Genomic DNA, 20,717 nt, shown 5'->3' on the forward strand with positions numbered 1-20,717 from the left:
CACTTGAGTGGCAACCTTCAGAGATCTATGGAGATGAACCCCAAGATCTCTCTGTTCCTCCACATTCCTCATTGACCCTGTAATCCGCATTCAAATTCTTTCTACCAAAATGAATCCCCGGAGCCTCCAGGCTAAATCTGGAGGGTGGCCTACACTCTATCACTCAGGGTTTTGATCTGGGCTCACTACATTGCTTTTGTACATCCTGTTGCTATGCCCAAAATGACATTCATCACTGGGGAGTTAAATGAATAGGATGTCAGCGTCAGTCAGTCTAAATCACTTCCTGTTACTTGTGGCTTGCCACTTGCGCGACTTCTCCGAATTCTAACCTCTTCATTCTCAGAAGTTTCTCCAATACTGCCTGACGGCTTCTCGGTATTGACAACTGTTTTTCAATTCATGGACCTCTTCACTGTCACTGCAACACACAGTCCAGAGAGGTAAGCGGCCAATGGTAGCAGCCACCTTCAATACCTCAGCGCAGTCGTCCAGTATATTCTGCGAGGCTGGCTTCAGTTCAGAGCATTCACATCAGTCTCGAGAGGAAATGGGTTCCACTCCAGACATCTGAGCACATCAAGGCCTGTATTCCAGTACTGAGGGAGTGCTGCACTGTCAGAGGGTCATACTGAGGGACTGCTGCACTGTCAGAGGGTCAGTACTGAGGGAGTGCTGCACTTGTCAGAGGGTCAGTACTGAGGGAGTGCCGCACTGTCAGAGGGTCAGTACTGAGGGAGTGCCGCACTGTCAGAGGGTCAGTACTGAGGGAGCGCCGTACTGTCAGAGGGTCAGTACTGAGTGAGTGCCGCACTGTCAGAGGGTCAGTACTGAGGGAGTGCCGCACTGTCAGCGGGTCATACTGAGGGAGTGCTGCACTGTCAGAGGGTCAGTACTGAGGGAGTGCTGCACTGTCAGCGGGTCATACTGAGGGAGTGCTGCACTGTCAGAGGGTCAGTACTGAGGGAGTGCTGCACTGTCAGAGGGTCAGTACTGAGGGAGCCCCGCACTGTCAGAGGGTCAGTACTGAGGGAGTGCTGCACTGTCAGAGGGTCAGTACTGAGGGAGTGCTGCACTGTCAGAGGGTCAGTACTGAGGGAGTGCTGCACTGTCAGAGGGTCAGTACTGAGGGAGTGCTGCACTGTCAGCGGGTCATACTGAGGGAGTGCCGCACTGTCAGAGGGTCAGTACTGAGGGAGTGCTGCACTGTCAGAGGGTCAGTACTGAGGGAGTGCTGCACTGTCAGCGGGTCATACTGAGGGAGCGCTGCACTGTCAGAGGGTCAGTACTGAGGGAGTGCTGCACTGTCAGAGGGTCAGTACTGAGGGAGTGCCGCACTGTGAGAGGGTCAGTACTGAGGGAGTGCCGCACTGTCAGAGGGTCAGTACTGAGGGAGTGCTGCACTGTCAGAGGGTCAGTACTGAGGGAGTGCCGCACTGTGAGAGGGTCAGTACTGAGGGAGTGCCGCACTGTCAGAGGGTCATACTGAGGGAGTGCTGCACTGTCAGAGGGTCAGTACTGAGGGAGTGCTGCACTGTCAGAGGGTCAGTACTGAGGGAGTGCTGCACTGTCAGAGGGTCAGTACTGAGGGAGTGCTGCACTGTCAGCGGGTCATACTGAGGGAGTGCCGCACTGTCAGAGGGTCAGTACTGAGGGAGTGCCGCACTGTCAGAGGGTCAGTACTAAGGGAGTGCCGCACTGTCAGAGGTTCAGTACTGAGGGAGTGCCGCACTGTCAGAGGGTCAGTACTGAGGGAGTGCTGCACTGTCAGAGGTTCAGTACTGAGGGAGTGCCGCACTGTCAGAGGGTCAGTACTGAGGGAGTGCCGCACTGTCAGAGGGTCAGTACTGAGGGAGTGCTGCACTGTCAGAGGGTCAGTACTGAGGGAGTGCTGCACTGTCAGAGGGTCAGTACTGAGGGAGTGCTGCACTGTCAGAGGGTCAGTACTGAGGGAGGGCTGCACTGTCAGAGGGTCAGTACTGAGGGAGTGCTGCACTGTCAGAGGGTCAGTACTGAGGGAGTGCTGCACTGTCAGAGGGTCAGTACTGAGGGGCTGCTGCACTGTCAGAGGGTCAGTACTGAGGGAATGCTGCACTGTCAGAGGGTCAGTACTGAGGGAGTGCCGCACTGTCAGAGGGTCAGTACTGAGGGAGTGCCGCACTGTCAGAGAGTCAGTACTGAGGGAGTGCCGCGCTGTCAGAGGGTCAGTACTGAGGGAGTGCCGCACTGTCAGAGGGTCAGTACTGAGGGAGCTGCACTGTCAGAGGGTCAGTATTGAGGGAGTGCTGCACTGTCAGAGGGTCAGTACTGAGGGAGTGCCTCACTGTCAGCGGGTCATACTGAGGGAGTGCCGCACTGTCAGAGGGTCTGTACTGAGGGAGTGCCGCACTGTCAGAGGGTCAGTACTGAGGGAGTGCTGCACTGTCAGGGGGTCAGTACTGAGGGAGTGCTGCACTGTCAGAGGGTCAGTACTGAGGGGCTGCTGCACTGTCAGAGGGTCAGTACTGAGGGAGTGCCGCACTGTCAGAGAGTCAGTACTGAGGGAATGCTGCACTGTCAGAGGGTCAGTACTGAGGGAGCGCTGCACTGTCAGAGGGTCAGTACTGAGGGAGTGCTGCACTGTCAGAGGGTCAGTACTGAGGGAGCGCGCACTGTCAGAGGGTCAGTACTGAGGGAGTGCTGCACTGTCAGAGGGTCAGTACTGAGGGAGTGCTGCACTGTCAGAGGGTCAGTACTGAGGGAGTGCTGCACTGTCAGCGGGTCATACTGAGGGAGCGCTGCACTGTCAGAGGGTCAGTACTGAGGGAGTGCTGCACTGTCAGAGGGTCAGTACTGAGGGAGTGCTGCACTGTCAGCGGGTCATACTGAGGGAGTGCCGCACTGTCAGAGGGTCAGTACTGAGGGAGTGCCGCACTGTCAGAGGGTCAGTACTGAGGGAGTGCCGCACTGTCAGAGGTTCAGTACTGAGGGAGTGCCGCACTGTCAGAGGGTCAGTACTGAGGGAGTGTCTCACTGATGGAGGGACAGTACCGAGGGAGTGTCTCACTGATGGAGGGTCAGTACCGAGGGAGTGTCTCACTGATGGAGGGTCAGTACCGAGGGAGTATCTCACTGATGGAGGGACAGTACTGAGGGAGTGTCTCACTGATGGAGGGACAGTACCGAGGGAGTGCCTCACTGATGGAGGGACAGTACCGAGGGAGTGTCTCACTGATGGAGGGTCAGTACCGAGGGAGTGCCTCACTGATGGAGGGACAGTACCGAGGGAGTGTCTCACTGATGGAGGGTCAGTACTGAGGGAGTGCCGCACTGTCAGAGGGTCAGTACTGAGGGAGTGCTGCACTGTCAGAGGGTCAGTACTGAGGGAATGCTGCACTGTCAGAGGGTCAGTACTGAGGGAGTGCCGCACTGTCAGAGGGTCAGTACTGAGGGAGTGCCGCACTGTCAGAGAGTCAGTACTGAGGGAGTGCCGCGCTGTCAGAGGGTCAGTACTGAGGGAGTGCCGCACTGTCAGAGGGTCAGTACTGAGGGAGCTGCACTGTCAGAGGGTCAGTATTGAGGGAGTGCTGCACTGTCAGAGGGTCAGTACTGAGGGAGTGCCTCACTGTCAGCGGGTCATACTGAGGGAGTGCCGCACTGTCAGAGGGTCAGTACTGAGGGAGTGCTGCACTGTCAGGGGGTCAGTACTGAGGGAGTGCTGCACTGTCAGAGGGTCAGTACTGAGGGGCTGCTGCACTGTCAGAGGGTCAGTACTGAGGGAGTGCCGCACTGTCAGAGAGTCAGTACTGAGGGAATGCTGCACTGTCAGAGGGTCAGTACTGAGGGAGCGCTGCACTGTCAGAGGGTCAGTACTGAGGGAGTGCTGCACTGTCAGAGGGTCAGTACTGAGGGAGCGCGCACTGTCAGAGGGTCAGTACTGAGGGAGTGCTGCACTGTCAGAGTGTCAGTACTGAGGGAGCGCCGCACTGTCAGAGGGTCAGGACTGAGGGAGCGCTGCACTGTCAGATAGTCAGTACTGAGGGAGTGCCGCACTGTCAGAGGGTCAGTACTGAGGGAGCCGCACTGTCAGAGGGTCAGTACTGAGGGAGTGCTGCACTGTCAGAGGGTCAGTACTGAGTGAGTGCTGCACTGTCAGAGGGTCAGTACTGAGGGGCTGCTGCACTGTCAGAGAGTCAGTACTGAGGGAGTGCTGCACTGTCAGAGGGTCAGTACTGAGGGAGCGCTGCACTGTCAGAGGGTCAGTACTGTGGGAGTGCTGCACTGTCAGAGGGTCAGTACTGAGGGAGCGCTGCACTGTCAGAGGGTCAGTACTGAGGGACTGCCGCACTGTCAGCGGGTCAGTACTGAGGGAGTGCTGCACTGTCAGGGGGTCACTACTGAGGGAGTGCTGCACTGTCAGAGGGTCAGTACTGAGGGGCTGCTGCACTGTCAGCGGGTCAGTACTGAGGGAGTGCTGCACTGTCAGAGGGTCAGTACTGAGGGAGTGCTGCACTGTCAGAGGGTCAGTACTGAGGGAGTGCTGCACTGTCAGAGGGTCAGTACTGAGGGAGTGCTGCACTGTCAGAGGGTCAGTACTGAGGGAGCGCTGCACTGTCAGAGGGTCAGTACTGAGGGAGCGCTGCTCTGTCAGATAGTCAGTACTGAGGGAGTGCCGCACTGTCAGAGGGTCAGGACTGAGGGAGCGCTGCACTGTCAGAGGGTCAGTACTGAGGGGCTGCTGCACTGTCAGAGGGTCAGTACTGAGGGAGTGCTGCACCGTCAGAGGGTCAGTACTGAGGGAGCGCTGCACCGTCAGAGGGTCAGTACTGAGGGAGCGCTGCACTGTCAGAGGGTCAGTACTGAGGGAGTGCTGCACTGTCAGAGGGTCAGTACTGAGGGAGTGCCTCACTGTCAGCGGGTCATACTGAGGGAGTGCCGCACTGTCAGGGGGTCAGTACTGAGGGAGTGCTGCACTGTCAGAGGGTCAGTACTGAGGGGCTGCTGCACTGTCAGCGGGTCAGTACTGAGGGAGTGCTGCACTGTCAGAGGGTCAGTACTGAGGGAGTGCTGCCCTGTCAGAGGGTCAGTACTGAGGGAGTGCTGCACTGTCAGAGGGTCAGTACTGAGGGAATGCCGCACTGTCAGAGGGTCAGGACTGAGGGAGTGCTGCACTGTCAGCGGGTCAGTACTGAGCGAGTGCCGCACTGTCAGAGGGTCAGTACTGAGGGAGCGCTGCTCTGTCAGATAGTCAGTACTGAGGGAGTGCCGCACTGTCAGAGGGTCAGTACTGAGGGAGTGCTGCACTGTCAGAGGGTCAGTACTGTGGGAGTGCTGCACTGTCAGAGGGTCAGTACTGAGGGAGCGCTGCACTGTCAGAGGGTCAGTACTGAGGGAGTGCCGCACTGTCAGAGGGTCAGTACTGTGGGAGTGCTGCACTGTCAGAGGGTCAGTACTGAGGGAGTGCTGCACTGTCAGAGGGTCAGTACTGAGGGGCTGCTGCACTGTCAGCGGGTCAGTACTGAGGGAGTGCCGCACTGTCAGAGGGTCAGTACTGAGGGAGCCGCTCTGTCAGAGGGTCAGTACTAAGGGAGTGCTGCACTGTCAGAGGGTCAGTACTGAGCGAGTGCCGCACTGTCAGAGGGTCAGTACTGAGGGAGCCGCACTGTCAGAGGGTCAGTACTGAGCGAGTGCCGCACTGTCAGAGGGTCAGTACTGAGGGAGCGCTGCACTGTCAGATAGTCAGTACTGAGGGAGTGCCGCACTGTCAGAGGGTCAGTACTGAGGGAGTGCTGCACTGTCAGAGGGTCAGTACTGTGGGAGTGCTGCACTGTCAGAGAGTCAGTACTGTGGGAGTGCTGCACTGTCAGAGGGTCAGTACTGTGGGAGTGCTGCACTGTCAGAGAGTCAGTACTGAGGGAGTGCTGCACTGTCAGAGGGTTAGTACTGAGGGAGTGCCGCACTGTCAGAGGGTCAGTACTGAGGGAGTGCTGCACTGTCAGATAGTCAGTACTGAGGGAGTGCCACACTGTCAGAGGGTCAGTACTGAGGGAGTGCCGCACTGTCAGAGGGTCAGTACTGAGGGAGTGCTGCACTGTCAGATAGTCAGTACTGAGGGAGTGTCGCACTGTCAGAGGGTCAGTACTGAGGGAGTGCTGCACTGTCAGAGGGTCAGTACTGAGGGAGTGCTGCACTGTCAGAGGGTCAGTACTGAGGGAGTGCCTCACTGTCAGAGGGTCAGTACTGAGGGAGTGCCGCAATGTCAGAGGGACGGTGCTGAGGGAAAACTGAACTAATAGAGGGTCTGTGCTGATTTAACTCTGTATTGTGATTGTGCCAATACCGAGGGAGTGTCTCACTGATGGAGGGACAGTACCGAGGGAGTGTCTCACTGATGGAGGGACAGTACCGAGGGAGTGTCTCACTGATGGAGGGACAGTACCGAGGGAGTGTCTCACTGATGGAGGGACAGTACCGAGGGAGTGTCTCACTGATGGAGGGACAGTACCGAGGGAGTGTCTCACTGATGGAGGGACAGTACCGAGGGAGTGTCTCACTGATGGAGGGACAGTACCGAGGGAGTGTCTCACTGATGGAGGGACAGTACCGAGGGAGTGTCTCACTGATGGAGGGACAGTACCGAGGGAGTGCCTCACTGATGGAGGGACAGTCATGAGGGTGGGCTTCTTTCTCAGAGGTGCCATATTCCTGATGAGACATGAAACTGAGGCCCCAGGATTTTCTTGGAACGGAGTAGGGACAGTGGAGGATTAGCGCTACCCAATCTTTCCGGATACTACTGGGCGGCGAACGCATCGATGGTGCGCAAGTGGGTGATGGAGGGGGAGGGGGCAGCTTGGAAACGTATGGAGAGGGCATCCTGCGGCAATACAAGCCTGGGGGCGCTAGTAACGGCACCATGGCCGCTCCCCCCCACAAGGTATACCACGAGTCCGGTAGTGGCGGCCACCCTTAAAATCTGGGGGCAGTGGAGGCGACACAGGGGGGAAGTGGGGGGTCTGATGGCGGCGCCACTGAGAGGGAACCACAGATTTGTCCCGGGGAACACTGGCGGGGGATTCCAGAGCTGGCACAGGGCGGGCATCAGGCAACTGAGGGACATGTTCATAGAGGGGAGGTTTGCGAGCCTGGGAGAGCTGGAGGAGAAATTTGAGCTCCCCCCGGGGAACGCGTTTAGATACCTGCAGGTGAAGGCATTTGCCAGACGACAGGTGGAAGGATTTCCCTTGCTTCCCGATAGAGGGGTGAGTGATAGGGTGCTGTCAGGGGTCTGGGTCGGGGAAGGGAAGGTCTCGGACATCTACAAAATAATGCAGGAGGTGGAGGAGGTATCGATAGAGGAGCTGAAAGACAAGTGGGAAGCGGAGCTGGGAGAGCAGATAGAAGATGGGACATGGGCGGATGCCTTAGAGAGGGTCAATTCATCGTCGTCGTGCGCAAGGTTGGGCCTCATCCAATTTAAGGTGCTGCACAGAGCCCATATGACGGGGACTAGGATGAGTCGGTTCTTCGGGGGTGAGGACAGGTGTGTTAGGTGTTCGGGAAGCCCTGCGAACCATGTACATATGTTCTGGATGTGCCCGGCACTGGAAGAGTTCTGGGAGGGGGTGGCGGGGACGGTATCGAGAGTGGTGGGAACCAGGGTCAAACCAGGGTGGGGGCTAGCGATTTTTGGGGTTGGGGTGGAGCCAGGAGTACAGGAGGCAGGGGAGGCCGGAATATTGGCCTTTGCGTCCTTGGTAGCTCGGAGAAGGATCTTGATTCAGTGGAGGGACACAAGGCCACCAAGTGTTAACACCTGGTTTAAACGACATGGCAAGCTTCATCCAATTGGAAAGAATCAAATTTGCCCTGAGAGGGTCGGTACAGGGGTTCTTCCGGCGGGTGGCAGCCCTTCCTTGACTTTCTGGATCAGAGATAGGAACTGGAGGCCGAAACAGCAGCAACCCGGGGAGAAGGGGGGGGGGGGGGGAAGGGAGGGGGAGGGGGAGGGGGGGATAGCAACGAAGGGAGCACGTCAGCGGGGGGTCGCGGGCAATGACTGCCCGAGGCCATCGGCAGAAAGGGAAAAAAACGGTTTGGTTGCTAGACTGGTAGCGGCGGGGGGGGGGGGGGGGGGGGGGGGGGAGGGGGGGGGGGAGGGTTGGGGGTGGGGGGGGGAGGGGGGGGGGGTGCGCGCGGGGAAGGGCGTGGGGAGGATTTTCCAGGGGGGATATGTAGTAGGGGTAAATGTTTGTATCGAAAAATTTCAATAAAAATTATTTAAAAAAAAAAAAAAAATGAAACTGAGGCCCCACCTGCCCTCGAAGTTGAAGGTAAAAGATGACATGTTGTGGTTGAAGAGAAGCTGGGGAGTTCTCCCCTGTGTCCTGTCCAATATTAATCCCACAATCACTCAATAAAAATATGTGATGTGCTAATTCTCAACTTGCTATTTGTGGGATCTTGCTGTGCTAATGTTTGACTGCAGTATCACAATCAGTACAATTCAAAATGACATCAGAGGCTGCAGGGAATCTAGGATGCGGAGGTTATGAAAGTTCAATTATAAATCATAAACACAAATAGTCTTTTCTTTAATTTCGGCAGAAATGACAAAAGGCTGTTTGACTGTGTAATTCATCACAATACCTGGATCCTATCCTCACCATATATTTTGAAGAAGTAGGGGCAGCACGGTAGCGCAGTGGGTTAGCCCTGCAGCCTCACGGCGCTGAGGTCCCAGGTTCGATCCCGGCTCTGGGTCACTGTTGGAGTGGAGTTTGTACATTCTCCCCGTGTTTGTGTGGTTTTCGCTGAGACATGGTTGTCATTACTCTCACTGACACATGGTTGTCATTACTCTCACTGACACATGGTTGTCATTACTGTCACTGAGACATGGTTGTCATTACTGTCACTGAGACATGGTTGTCATTACTGTCACTGAGACATGGTTGCCATTACTGTCACTGAGACATGGTTGTCATTACTGTCACTGAGACATGGTTGCCATTACTGTCACTGAGACATGGTTGCCATTACTGTCACTGAGACATGGTTGTCACTGAGACATGGTTGTCATTACTGTCACTGACACATGGTTGTCATTACTGTCACTGAGACATGGTTGTCATTACTGTCACTGAGACATGGTTGTCATTACTGTCACTGAGACATGGTTGCCATTACTGTCACTGAGACATGGTTGCCATTACTGTCACTGAGACATGGTTGTCATTACTGTCACTGAGACATGGTTGTCATTACTGTCACTGAGACATGGTTGCCATTACTGTCACTGAGACATGGTTGCCATTACTGTCACTGAGACATGGTTGCCATTACTGTCACTGAGACATGGTTGTCATTACTGTCACTGAGACATGGTTGTCATTACTCTCACTGAGACATGGTTGCCATTACTGTCACTGAGACATGGTTGTCATTACTGTCACTGAGACATGGTTGCCATTACTGTCACTGAGACATGGTTGTCATTACTGTCGCTGAGACATGGTTGCCATTACTGTCACTGAGACATGGTTGTCACTGAGACATGGTTGTCATTACTGTCACTGAGACATGGTTGCCATTACTGTCACTGAGACATGGTTGCCATTACTGTCACTGAGACATGGTTGCCATTACTGTCACTGAGACATGGTTGTCATTACTGTCACTGAGACATGGTTGTCATTACTCTCACTGAGACATGGTTGCCATTACTGTCACTGAGACATGGTTGTCATTACTGTCACTGAGACATGGTTGCCATTACTGTCACTGAGACATGGTTGTCATTACTGTCGCTGAGACATGGTTGCCATTACTGTCACTGAGACATGGTTGTCACTGAGACATGGTTGTCATTACTGTCACTGAGACATGGTTGTCACTGAGACATGGTTGCCATTACTGTCACTGAGACATGGTTGTCATTACTGTCACTGAGACATGGTTGCCATTACTGTCACTGAGACATGGTTGTCATTACTGTCACTGAGACATGGTTGTCATTACTGTCACTGAGACATGGTTGTCATTACTGTCACTGAGACATGGTTGTCATTACTGTGACTGAGACATGGTTGCCATTACTGTCACTGAGACATGGTTGTCATTACTGTCACTGAGACATGGTTGCCATTACTGTCACTGAGACATGGTTGCCATTACTGTCACTGAGACATGGTTGCCATTACTGTCACTGAGACATGGTTGTCATTACTGTCACTGAGACATGGTTGTCATTACTGTCACTGAGACATGGTTGCCATTACTGTCACTGAGACATGGTTGTCATTACTGTCACTGAGACATGGTTGTCATTACTGTCGCTGAGACATGGTTGAGAGAGGGGCAGGATTGGCAGCTCAATATTCCAGGATACAGGGGGCGGGATTCTCCAACCCCGCGCGGGGATCACGTGATGCCACTCTGACTCCGGTCCGCCATTCTCCGGCGACCGGAGAATCGGTGCCAATGGTGTCGGCGCAGTGCCAGTCGGGGGTCGCTCAACCCGGTCCTCCCGGCAATTCTCCACGCTCGACAGGCTGAATGCCCACTGAGTTCGGCCAAGTCCCGCTGGCGCCGTTCGTGTGTGCTCCTACCTGGCGGGACCTCAGCGTTCATGCCGCAGGGGGTTGTCCTGGTGTGGGAGAGGGGGCATCCGACTCCGGGGGGCCTTCACTTTGGCCAGGCCCACGATCAGGGCCTACCGATCGGCGGGCGACCTTATCCCGGGGGAGGGGGGGCTGTGTTCCTCCGCGCCGGCCCCTGCAGAGTGTGGGTCATACAGATCTATCTGACTCCTGAACACTGCTGCAAAGGTTCTAGCGAAGGTTCTGGCGAAGGTTCTGGCGAAGGTTCTGGCGAAGGTTCTGGAGAAGGTTCTAGCGAAGGTTCTGGCGAAGGTTCTGGCGAAGGTTCTGGCGAAGGTTCTGGCGAAGGTTCTAGCGAAGGTTCTGGCGAAGGTTCTGGCGAAGGTTCTGGCGAAGGTTCTGGCGAAGGTTCTAGCGAAGGTTCTGGCGAAGGTTCTAGCGAAGGTTCTAGCGAAGGTTCTGGCGAAGGTTCTGGCGAAGGTTCTGGCGAAGGTTCTGGCAAAGGTTCTGGGGAAGGTTCTGGCGAAGGTTCTAGCGAAGGTTCTAGCGAAGGTTCTGGCGAAGGTTCTGGCGAAGGTTCTGGAGAAGGTTCTAGCGAAGGTTCTAGCGAAGGTTCTGGCGAAGGTTCTGGCGAAGGTTCTGGCGAAGGTTCTAGCGAAGGTTCTGGCGAAGGTTCTGGCGAAGGTTCTAGCGAAGGTTCTAGCGAAGGTTCTAGCGAAGGTTCTGGCGAAGGTTCTGGCGAAGGTTCTGGCGAAGGTTCTGGCGAAGGTTCTGGCGAAGGTTCTAGCGAAGGTTCTGGCGAAGGTTCTGGCGAAGGTTCTGGCGAAGGTTCTGGCGAAGGTTCTAGCGAAGGTTCTAGTGAAGGTTCTAGCGAAGGTTCTGGCGAAGGTTCTGGCGAAGGTTCTAGCGAAGGTTCTGGCGAAGGTTCTGGCGAAGGTTCTAGCGAAGGTTCTGGCGAAGGTTCTGGCGAAGGTTCTGGCGAAGGTTCTGGCGAAGGTTCTGGCGAAGGTTCTGGCGAAGGTTCTAGCGAAGGTTCTGGCGAAGATTCTGGCGAGGCGACTGGACGGCTGCCAGAAATGACCGTGGAAGGTCAGAGCGGGTTTGTCATAGGCAGACATCTGATGGCAAACATCAGGTGTCTGCTAAACATGGTCATGACCGCACCCAGGGAGGAGACACCAGAGATGATCATCTCACTGGACGCAGAGAAGGCCTTTGACCAGTGGAGTGGAAGTACCTCTTTGAGGTACTGGAACGGTTTGGGTTTGGGCCAGGGTTCACCTCGTGTGTGAAGCTGCTGTAGAGCGCTTCATGGCAAGTATCTGGACGAATGCCACAGGCTCAAATTACCTCCAGCTGCCCAGAGGCACAAGGCAGGGATCTCCATTGTTCATGCTGCCGTTCGCTCTGGCAATTGAACCATTGGCTATCATGCTGAGATCAGCGGCAGGGTGGAGAGGCATGCAGAGAGGAGAGAGGGAGCACCCACCCCCATGGGAAAGATACTGATGTTCCTGAGGCTTCTCGAACCTGAGTAAGAGCAAGATCTTCCTGGTAAACCCCCAGGAAAGGGAGGTGGAGCTGGGAGTGCTGCTGTTCAAACTGGCCCAGACTAACTTCAGATAGCTGGGGATCCAGGTAGCCCAGAGCTGGGCCCACCTCCACAAGTGGAACCTGTCTAGCCTGGTGGAGGAGGTGAAAGGTAACCTACGGAGGTGGGAATCACTCCCGTTCTCCCGGGTTGGGAGAGTGCAAATGATAAAGATGAACATCCAGCCAAGGTTCCTATTCATGTTCGGATCGCTCCTTTCATGCCAGGATAGACAAACCGATCTCGGCCTTGGTGTGGGCGGGGTAGAAACCCAGGATTTGTGGAACTGGCCTCCATAGGGTCCGTCGCTTGGGGGGTGGGTCTGGTACTGCCAAACCTCCTGTACTACTATTGGGCAAACATGGAAAGGGTGCAAGGTTGGCAGCTGGGGGCAGAGTGGGTGCAGACAGAAGAACCTTCTTGTGTAGGGATGTCCCTGTGGGCATTGGTCACTGCCCCACTCCCATTCTTACCGGCCAAACACTCAACATGATGGCGGAGCCCACAGGCCGCACGTGTTGCGAGTTGAGCAAGGTGGCGGTGTCCACTGGCAGCATGTGGTCCGAGGAGGGGAAGATGGCGGCGCCCACGGGCCGTGCGTGGCCTGGGGAGGGGAAGATGGCGGCTCTCACTGGCCGCACGTGGGGGGTGCCGGGACAATAGTGGCGATTGAGCGGGCCTGGCACACTGCAGCAAAATGTCCCTTCTTGCCACAGGCCTTGCAGAGGGTGCTCCGCGCCGGGCAGCACTGTCGGGGGTATTTTGACTGCCCACAGAAGTAGCATTTGGGCCCCCCAGGGTTGGTTGGCTGCCGCGCGGCACAGGTGTGGGGTTGGCTGAGGGCGGTCACTGATGGGGTCCCCGATGCACGGGGGGTGGGCCGCGCAGTCGGGGGCATAGGCCTGAATGTTGTGTGATGCTACAGTAAGTGAGCGCGCTAGTCTTTTGGTCGCCGCGAGGTTGAGCTGGCGGATGCCCGTAACAAAAGCGTCTCTCATTAGTAAATTCGAGTGTTCCGTGGCCGAAACAGCCTGACAGTCACAACGCCCTCTAACTAGGGCGAGAAGGGCGTGCCAGAAATCTTCCAGCGACTCACCAGGAAGTTGACCCTCCCTGGGGTACAGTTCCCCCTCTCCTGACTCTCCCTGGGGTACAGTCCCCCCTCTCCTGACTCTCCCTGGGGTACAGTTCCCCCTCTCCTGACTCTCCCTGGGGTACAGTTCCCCCTCTCCTGACTCTCCCTGGGGTACAGTCCCCCCTCTCCTGACTCTCCCTGGGGTACAGTTCCCCCTATCCTAACTCTCCCTGGGGTACAGTTCCCCCTCTCATGACTCTCCCTGGGGTACAGTTCCCCCTCTCCTGACTCTCCCTGGGGTACAGTCCCCCCTCTCCTGACTCTCCCTGGGGTACAGTTCCCCCTCTCCTGACTCTCCCTGGGGTACAGTTCCCCCTCTCCTGACTCTCCCTGGGGTACAGTTCCCCCTCTCCTGACTCTCCCTGGGGTACAGTTCCCCCTCTCCCGTCTCTTCCTGGGGTACAGTTCCCCCTGACTGTCCCTGGGGTACAGTTCCCCCTCTCCCGACACCCTGGAGTACAGTTCCCCCCCTCCTGCCTCGCCCTGGGGTACAGTTCCCCCTCTCCTGACTCTCCCTGGGGTACAGTCCCCCCTCTCCTGACTCTCCCTGGGGTACAGTTCCCCCTATCCTAACTCTCCCTGGGGTACAGTTCCCCCTCTCATGACTCTCCCTGGGGTACAGTTCCCCCTCTCCTGACTCTCCCTGGGGTACAGTCCCCCCTCTCCTGACTCTCCCTGGGGTACAGTTCCCCCTCTCCTGACTCTCCCTGGGGTACAGTTCCCCCTCTCCTGACTCTCCCTGGGGTACAGTTCCCCCTCTCCCGTCTCTTCCTGGGGTACAGTTCCCCCTGACTCTCCCTGGGGTACAGTTCCCCCTCTCCCGACTCCCTGGAGTACAGTTCCCCCCCTCCTGCCTCGCCCTGGGGTACAGTTCCCCCTATCCTGACTCTCTCTGGGGTACAGTTCCCCCTCTCCTGACTCTCTCTGGGGTACAGTTCCCCCTCTCCTGACTCTCCCTGGGGTACAGTTCCCCCTCTCCTGTCTCTCCCTGGGGTAGAGTTCCCCCTCTCCTGACTCTCCCTGGGGTACAGTTCCCCCCCCCTCCTGACTCCCCTGGGGTACAGTTCTCCCTCTCCTGTCTCTCCCTTGGGTACAGTTCCCCCTCTCCTGACTCTCCCTGGGGTACAGTTCCCCCTCTCCTGACTTTCCCTGGGGTACAGTTCCCCCTCTCCTGACTCTCCCTGGGGTACAGTTCCCTCTCTCCTGACTCTCCCTGGGGTTCAGTTCCCCCTCTCCTGACTCTCCCTGGGGTACAGTTTCCCCTCTCCTGACTCTCCCTGGGGTACAGTTCCCCCTCTCCCGTCTCTCCCTGGGGTACAGTTCCCCCTGACTCTCCCTGGGGTACAGTTCCCCCTCTCCCGACTCTCCCTGGAGTACAGTTCCCTCTCTCCTGACTCTCCCTGGTGTTCAGTTCCCCCTCTCCTGACTCTCCCTGGGGTACAGTTCCCCCTCTCCTGACTCTCCCTAGGTACAGTTCCCTCTCTCCTGACTCTCCCTGGTGTTCAGTTCCCCCTCTCCTGACTCTCCCTGGGGTACAGTTCCCTCTCTCCTGACTCTCCCTGGTGTTCAGTTCCCCCTCTCCTGACCCTCCCTGGGGTACAGTTCCCCCACTCCTGACTCTCCCTGGGGTACAGTTCCCCCTCTCCTGACTCTCCCTGGGGTACAGTTCCCCCTCTCCTGACTCTCCCTGGGGTACAGTTCCCCCTCTCCTGACTCTCCCTGGGGTATAGTTCCCCCTCTCCTGACTCTCCCTGGGGTACAGTTCCCCCTCTCCCGACTCTCCCTGGGGTACAGTTCCCCCTCTCCTGACTCCCCCTGGGGTACAGTTCCCCCTCTCCCGACTCTCCCTGGGTACAGTTCCCCCTCTCCTGACTCTCCCTGGGGTACAGTTCCCCCTCTCCCGACTCTCCCTGGGGTACATTGCTTCAGTTGATGGTCATGTTCTGGACATAACTGTGGTATCCAGGCATGGCCTTGTTTTAGGCCTGATTATATTGGATATTTTAAATTAAATAATTGGACATTTTAAATCAAACCTCAGAGTGGCTGGTGGAAATTCAGATTGGACCAAAGTGTTTTTGAAAACTCACCACTATTCTTAGAATTCCCCCTATACCAAAAAGGGCCGACATTCTAAATAGTGAACAAGGATTCTCACTCCCTGACTCCGATGCAGGCTTCGGTGGGTGCTATTCAGGTCAAACTATATGTTCAAGTTATCCCCCGGTTTAACCCATACCTTCACCGAAGATTTTATCTACTTACCACTTAGTAGCATTGATGTCCTGGGTCCTGCATTGCTAAGTAAGTAAAGTAAACTTTAGGAATAACCACTATTTCAGGTTAAATTAAGCTATTTTATTTATTTTTTTCTTTTAAAAGCTGCAAACACTTTCTTTACAGAAAGGTGAAAAGATCTTGCTTCTGGATCCTTCTGGTTGGTTGAAGGGACCTTCAGGCCCACCTTGACAATCAATCTCTTTAAAGTCTGGTCTTCTTGAGATGTATTCGCTGGTTAGCTCTGTTGCTGTGTCTTGTCGATCCATGTACTGAGCTATAAGAGCTGGCTCTGCTAGCTATCTCTCAGCTGGCTCTGATTCCTGTTTAAATTCTAGTCTTCCTTAGATGTATAGCTGTTTAAACTCGGCTGCTTGTCTCATCTTTCCCATGACCGAGCTGTGAGAGCTGAATATGCTTCTCTCCTCTCTCCTCTCTCTGAGTTCTGGTTCCGCTCTGCGCTTTGTCCCTGGATTTATAACCTCTTTCTAACAATTATCAAGTTTTTATTACCTTATTGTCAATTGACTTTGATTGTTAAAAAGTATCTTTGATCTAAACATTCTAATACAAGTAAGTATTCATTTTGAGCATAGCCTCACCTCTCAGATCTGATTACATTGTCCTTTGTGATCTTCAAAGTTCCGTTGTGATATTCAAAATGCTTTGGTTTCAAGAGGTGTTATTTTTAATTCCTGTCATTTCGATAGTTTAATTTTCCAATTGTCCCCAACTCATGGGCGCGATTCTCCGCACTCCCGACGGTGCGGAGAATAGCGTGGCTCGTAAAATTTTATGGCCACGCTGTTCCGACGCCCTCCCGCTATTCTCCCCCCCCCCCCCCCACGCCCGACTCCCGATACGAATCGCTGCCGCCGTTTCTTTACGGCCGGCAGCGATTCTCAGCTGTTCGATGGGCCGAGTTCCCAGCCCTTTACGGCTGTTTTTACGAATGGGAAACACACCTGGTCTGGCCGTTCGTAAAAACGGCCGTAAACTCTCGATCTTTAAAACCATGGCACCGATTGGCACGGCAGTACCACGGCCGTGCCAAGGGTGCCATGGGCCCGAGATCGGTGGGCACCGATCGCGGGCAGCGGGCCCGATGCCCGCGCACTCTTTGTCCCTCCGCCGCCCCGCTGTATCACTTCGCGGGGCGGCTGAGGGGCATCCCGGCCCGCGCATGCGCGGGTTTCACGCAAATGCGCGATGACGTCATCCGCGTATGCGCGGGTTGGAGTCTTCCAATCCGCGCATGCGCGGCTGACGTCATATGACGCGTCAGCCGGCGCTAACTCTGGCAAGCGGGCTTAACAAAATTCGTTAAGCCCGCGATGCCGGAGTTTACGGCGTCGGGCTGCTAGCCCCGACCGGGGACCAGAATCGGTTCCTGGTCGGGAAGGGGCGCGCTGGCGTCAAACCCGCCCGGATTTGACGCCAGCCTTACGATTTCTCCCCATATGGGAGAATCGCGCCCCATAACTTTGCCTTTGATTTTGACTTTAAATTGTGTTTCTCGAAGACAGGTTGTCTCCAATTTTCTTTAATTTACTTGATGTTAGTAGAATTTCAAACTTAGAATTGACACCAAATTCAAATGAACCTAATCCTTTCCTTTTCCAGATGCTTCCTAAAATACTTTCCATAAAGGTGTGAACCATTGTTTTTAGCTTAATACAAGAATCCTGTGTGTTTGCTAAGCCTGCTTGAGAGAAAGAATCTGCATTTTTTAATCCTGTTCTTTGCAGCTGCTATTAACCCTTTATGGGATCTTTCCCTGTATCCTCTGATGTTTCTCTCAGACCAGATATTGCCAGACTCCCATGTTTCAAATGACACATTTTCCTGTATTTTCAACAACAAAAGTCAAAGACACAACCGACAGACAAACTGCCAGGCCATGTCTGGTCCTGCCTGTCAGTGGCCCATCAGAAGATCCTCGATTTTTTTGTTGTACACTGATTTGTTTTGGGCAGCCCAGACCAACCCAGCCTCTCGGGCACCCGGAATGGGTCTCGGTGCCCTGTCAAAAGGGCATCAAGAGACCCACCGGGTGTTAGGCCCCCGCCTGAGAACTCACTGACCGGACGCTAGAGAGGTTTGTGGGAGTGTGGGGAGGGAGGGGGTAAAGGAAGGTGTCCCAAGGCACACCCCAGGGAAGACTCCATGCAGAAGCAATCAAGACCAGAAACGGAAGGAAGCTGTTTTCGAGACCAACTATCGCCGTGACGGACCTGACAAACTCAGAGAATCAGACCCACGGCTCGATCAAAGTCACCTTTACAGGTAGTCTGACAAATCTTGGAATCTTCAGCAAATGTCATTGGGTGAATTCCAGGGCAAATGTTGCTAGTAAAAGTTGGTTTATTTTATACTTGTGATGACCTTTGTTTGCTTCGTCAATAAAGACACCTGGGTAAAACGTTTGATCAATGCACTGATCGAAAGTATGTGAGATTGTACAGATACAAGACAGTGGGCAGCTGAAGACTGGGGGTGTGGGTGTCCACATGGAGCCTGCAGCACAACAGTGGGCAGTGCTCAGAGGCTGAGCAATGTTTACCTTTCCTTGGGCCCCTGGTATCCCCTCCAGTATCACAGGGCTGGGTACTGGGAGCTGCTGGGGGATTTCTCATTTGCACAGCCCAGCTCTGCTCAGTATTTCTGCAGCCTTTTGATAACTAGCCCAGTTTCTAGCAAAGGAATTTTGGCAACAGGATGCTATTATTATTATTATTATTATTAATAAACCGGAATCAGCAATTCCGCTGCCCTGGGTGGGTCAGCTCATCAGGAAACAGCCAGGAAACAAAGTTAAGCATGGACCAGCGACATGGAACTTCCCCCTGGTAATTTAAACAATTGCATAGTTTCTGTGCCTCTACATAACCCTCTTAACTGCCCTCTGACAATCAAGCTGAACTGGACTCGAGGCTGGCCTTGCCCTTGACACCCATATATGAGAATGAAACTTTAATAATATCTCAGGGCTCAGCATGTGACTAACTTCTGGAAATCAGGCAACAAAGAAACTTCTTTTTTCTGTCATCTGAAGTCAATCTCTCCAACACTTTCTCTACTATTGTCTATCTCTTTATCTCTCTTTTACGCCAAACGCTGTGATAATCTCTATTCTCAATCTAAATTCCCTTGTGGATCTCCAGATCTTGCTCACTCTCTTTCTGGCTCTCTCTCTGTTATGATTTCCACAGTTAGTGAGTGTGTTTAGCTTTGTTAGTTAATATGGAGGTTCTGTGAATGTGGGTAAGTGCTGTACATATCGGTGTTTCAGCAGTCAATCCATCAGTCTGATGCTGAGGCTGGATATTTATCAGTTCACGACATTTTGCAAGATTGAAGACTCCAGCTTGTGGTAAATTTAATTTTTCTCATTCTAGAGATTGCGGCTCAGTCACAGGAAAGACAGAGTTCCTCCACTGAAGGATCCACTTGCGTAAACAGTGAAACAAGCGGCCAGACACGAGCAGTAACGGAGGCACTCAATTGCTGCAGGTACTAATAACCCACTTCCCATGTCGAGCAACTGGGGACACCAGGGTGGGACAGAGGTCAAACGTCCGAGAGAGGGGTCAGTTATTCAACCAGGTGGGGTACGTGGCCAGTGGAATTAGAAAAGGTGAAAGGTCAGTGGGACTGGGAGAGCTGAAGGGTCAGTGGGACAGAGGGGTGAAGGGTCAGTGGGACAGAGGGGTGAAGGGTCAGTGGGACTTGGAGGGGTAAAAGGTCAGTGAGAGGTGTGAAGGGTCAGTGACAGGGGTGAAGGGTCAGTGGGATTGAAAGAATAGTCAGTGGAACTGGAAAGGGTGAAGGGTCAGTGGGACTGACAAGGTTCATAGGTCAGTGGGACAGAGAGGTGTGGAGGGTCAGTGGGACAGAGGAGGAAGAATCAATGGGACTGGGAGGGGTGAAGGGTCAGTGGGACTGGAAGGGGTGAAGGGTCAGTGGGTCTGGGAGGGGTGAAGGGTCCGTGGGACTGGAAGGGGTGAAGGGTCAGTGGGTCTGGAAGGGGTGAAGGGTCAATGGGACTCGGAGGGGTGAAGGGTCAGTGGGTCTGGGTGGGATGAAAGGTCAATGAGTCTCGGAGGGGTAAAGGTCAATGGGACTGGGAGGGGTGAAGAGTCAGTGGGACTGGGAGGGGTGAAGGGTCAGTGGGTCTGGGAGCGGTGAAGGGTCAGTGGATCTGGGAGGGGTGAAGGGTCAGTGGGTCTGGGAGGGGTGAAGGGTCAGTGGGTCTGGGAGGGGTGAAGGATCAGTGGGTCTGGGAGGGGTGAAGGGTCAGTGGGACTGGGAGCGGTGAAGGGTCAGTGAGTCTGGGAGAGGTGAAGGGTCAGTGGGTCTGGGAGGGGTGAAGGGTCAATGGGTCTGGGAGAGGTGAAGGGTCAGTGGGTCTGGGAGCGGTGAAAGGTCAATGGGACTTGGAGGGGTGAAGGGTCAGTGGGTCTGGGAGGGGTGAAGGGTCAGTGGGTCTGGGAGTGGTTAAGGGTCAATGGGTCTGGGAGAGGTGAAGGGTCAGTGGGTCTGGGAGCGGTGAAAGGTCAATGGGACTTGGAGGGGTGAAGGGTTAGTGGATCTGGGAGGGGTGAAGGGTCAATGGGACTTGGAGGGGTGAAGGGTCAGTGGATCTGGGAGGGATGAAGGAAGGGTCAGTGGGTTTGGGAGGGATGAAGGGTCAGTGGGTCTGGGAGCGGTGAAGGGTCAATGGGACTGGGAGGGGTGAAGGGTCAGTGGGTCTGGGAGGGGGTGAAGGAAGGGTCAGTGGGTCTGGGAGTGGTGAAGGGTCAATGGGTCTGGGAGGGGTGAAGGGTCAGTGGGTCTGGGTGGGGTGAAGGGTCAATGGGGCTCGGAGGGGTGAAGAGTCAATGGGACTGAGAGCAGTGAAGGGTCAGTGGGACTGGCAGGGGTGAAGGGTCAGTGGATCTGGAAGGGGTGAAGGAAGGGTCAGTGGGTCTGGGAGTGGTGAAGGGTCAATGGGTCTGGGAGGGGTGAAGGGTCAGTGGGTCTGGGTGGGGTGAAGGGTCAATGGGGCTCGGAGGGGTGAAGAGTCAGTGGGACTGAGAGCGGTGAAGGGTCAATGGGTCTGGAAGGGGTCAAGGAAGGGTCAGTGGGTCTGGGT

The 20,717-nt window shown here is 54.9% G+C and overlaps 1 protein-coding gene across 3 annotated transcripts in view; it reads left to right on the forward strand.

Moving 5' to 3' along the window:
- Positions 1–300: 300 nt before the first annotated feature.
- LOC119957193 (interleukin-12 receptor subunit beta-2-like) overlaps positions 301–20,717 on the forward strand; it is a 105,020-nt gene continuing 84,603 nt past the window's right edge. For 2 of the 3 annotated variants that reach the window (XM_038785001.1, XM_038785004.1), the window contains exons 1-2: positions 301–443; positions 18,982–19,096. The gene's annotated coding sequence lies outside the window, so the exon portion shown is untranslated. Of the gene's footprint in view, positions 444–18,829; positions 18,848–18,981; positions 19,097–20,717 lie in introns of those variants that run through there. The other variant, XM_038785002.1, reaches the window with a different exon arrangement.

This window comes from Scyliorhinus canicula, chromosome 25, assembly GCF_902713615.1.
Source record: "Scyliorhinus canicula chromosome 25, sScyCan1.1, whole genome shotgun sequence".
Classification (NCBI taxonomy): Eukaryota; Metazoa; Chordata; class Chondrichthyes; order Carcharhiniformes; family Scyliorhinidae; genus Scyliorhinus; species Scyliorhinus canicula.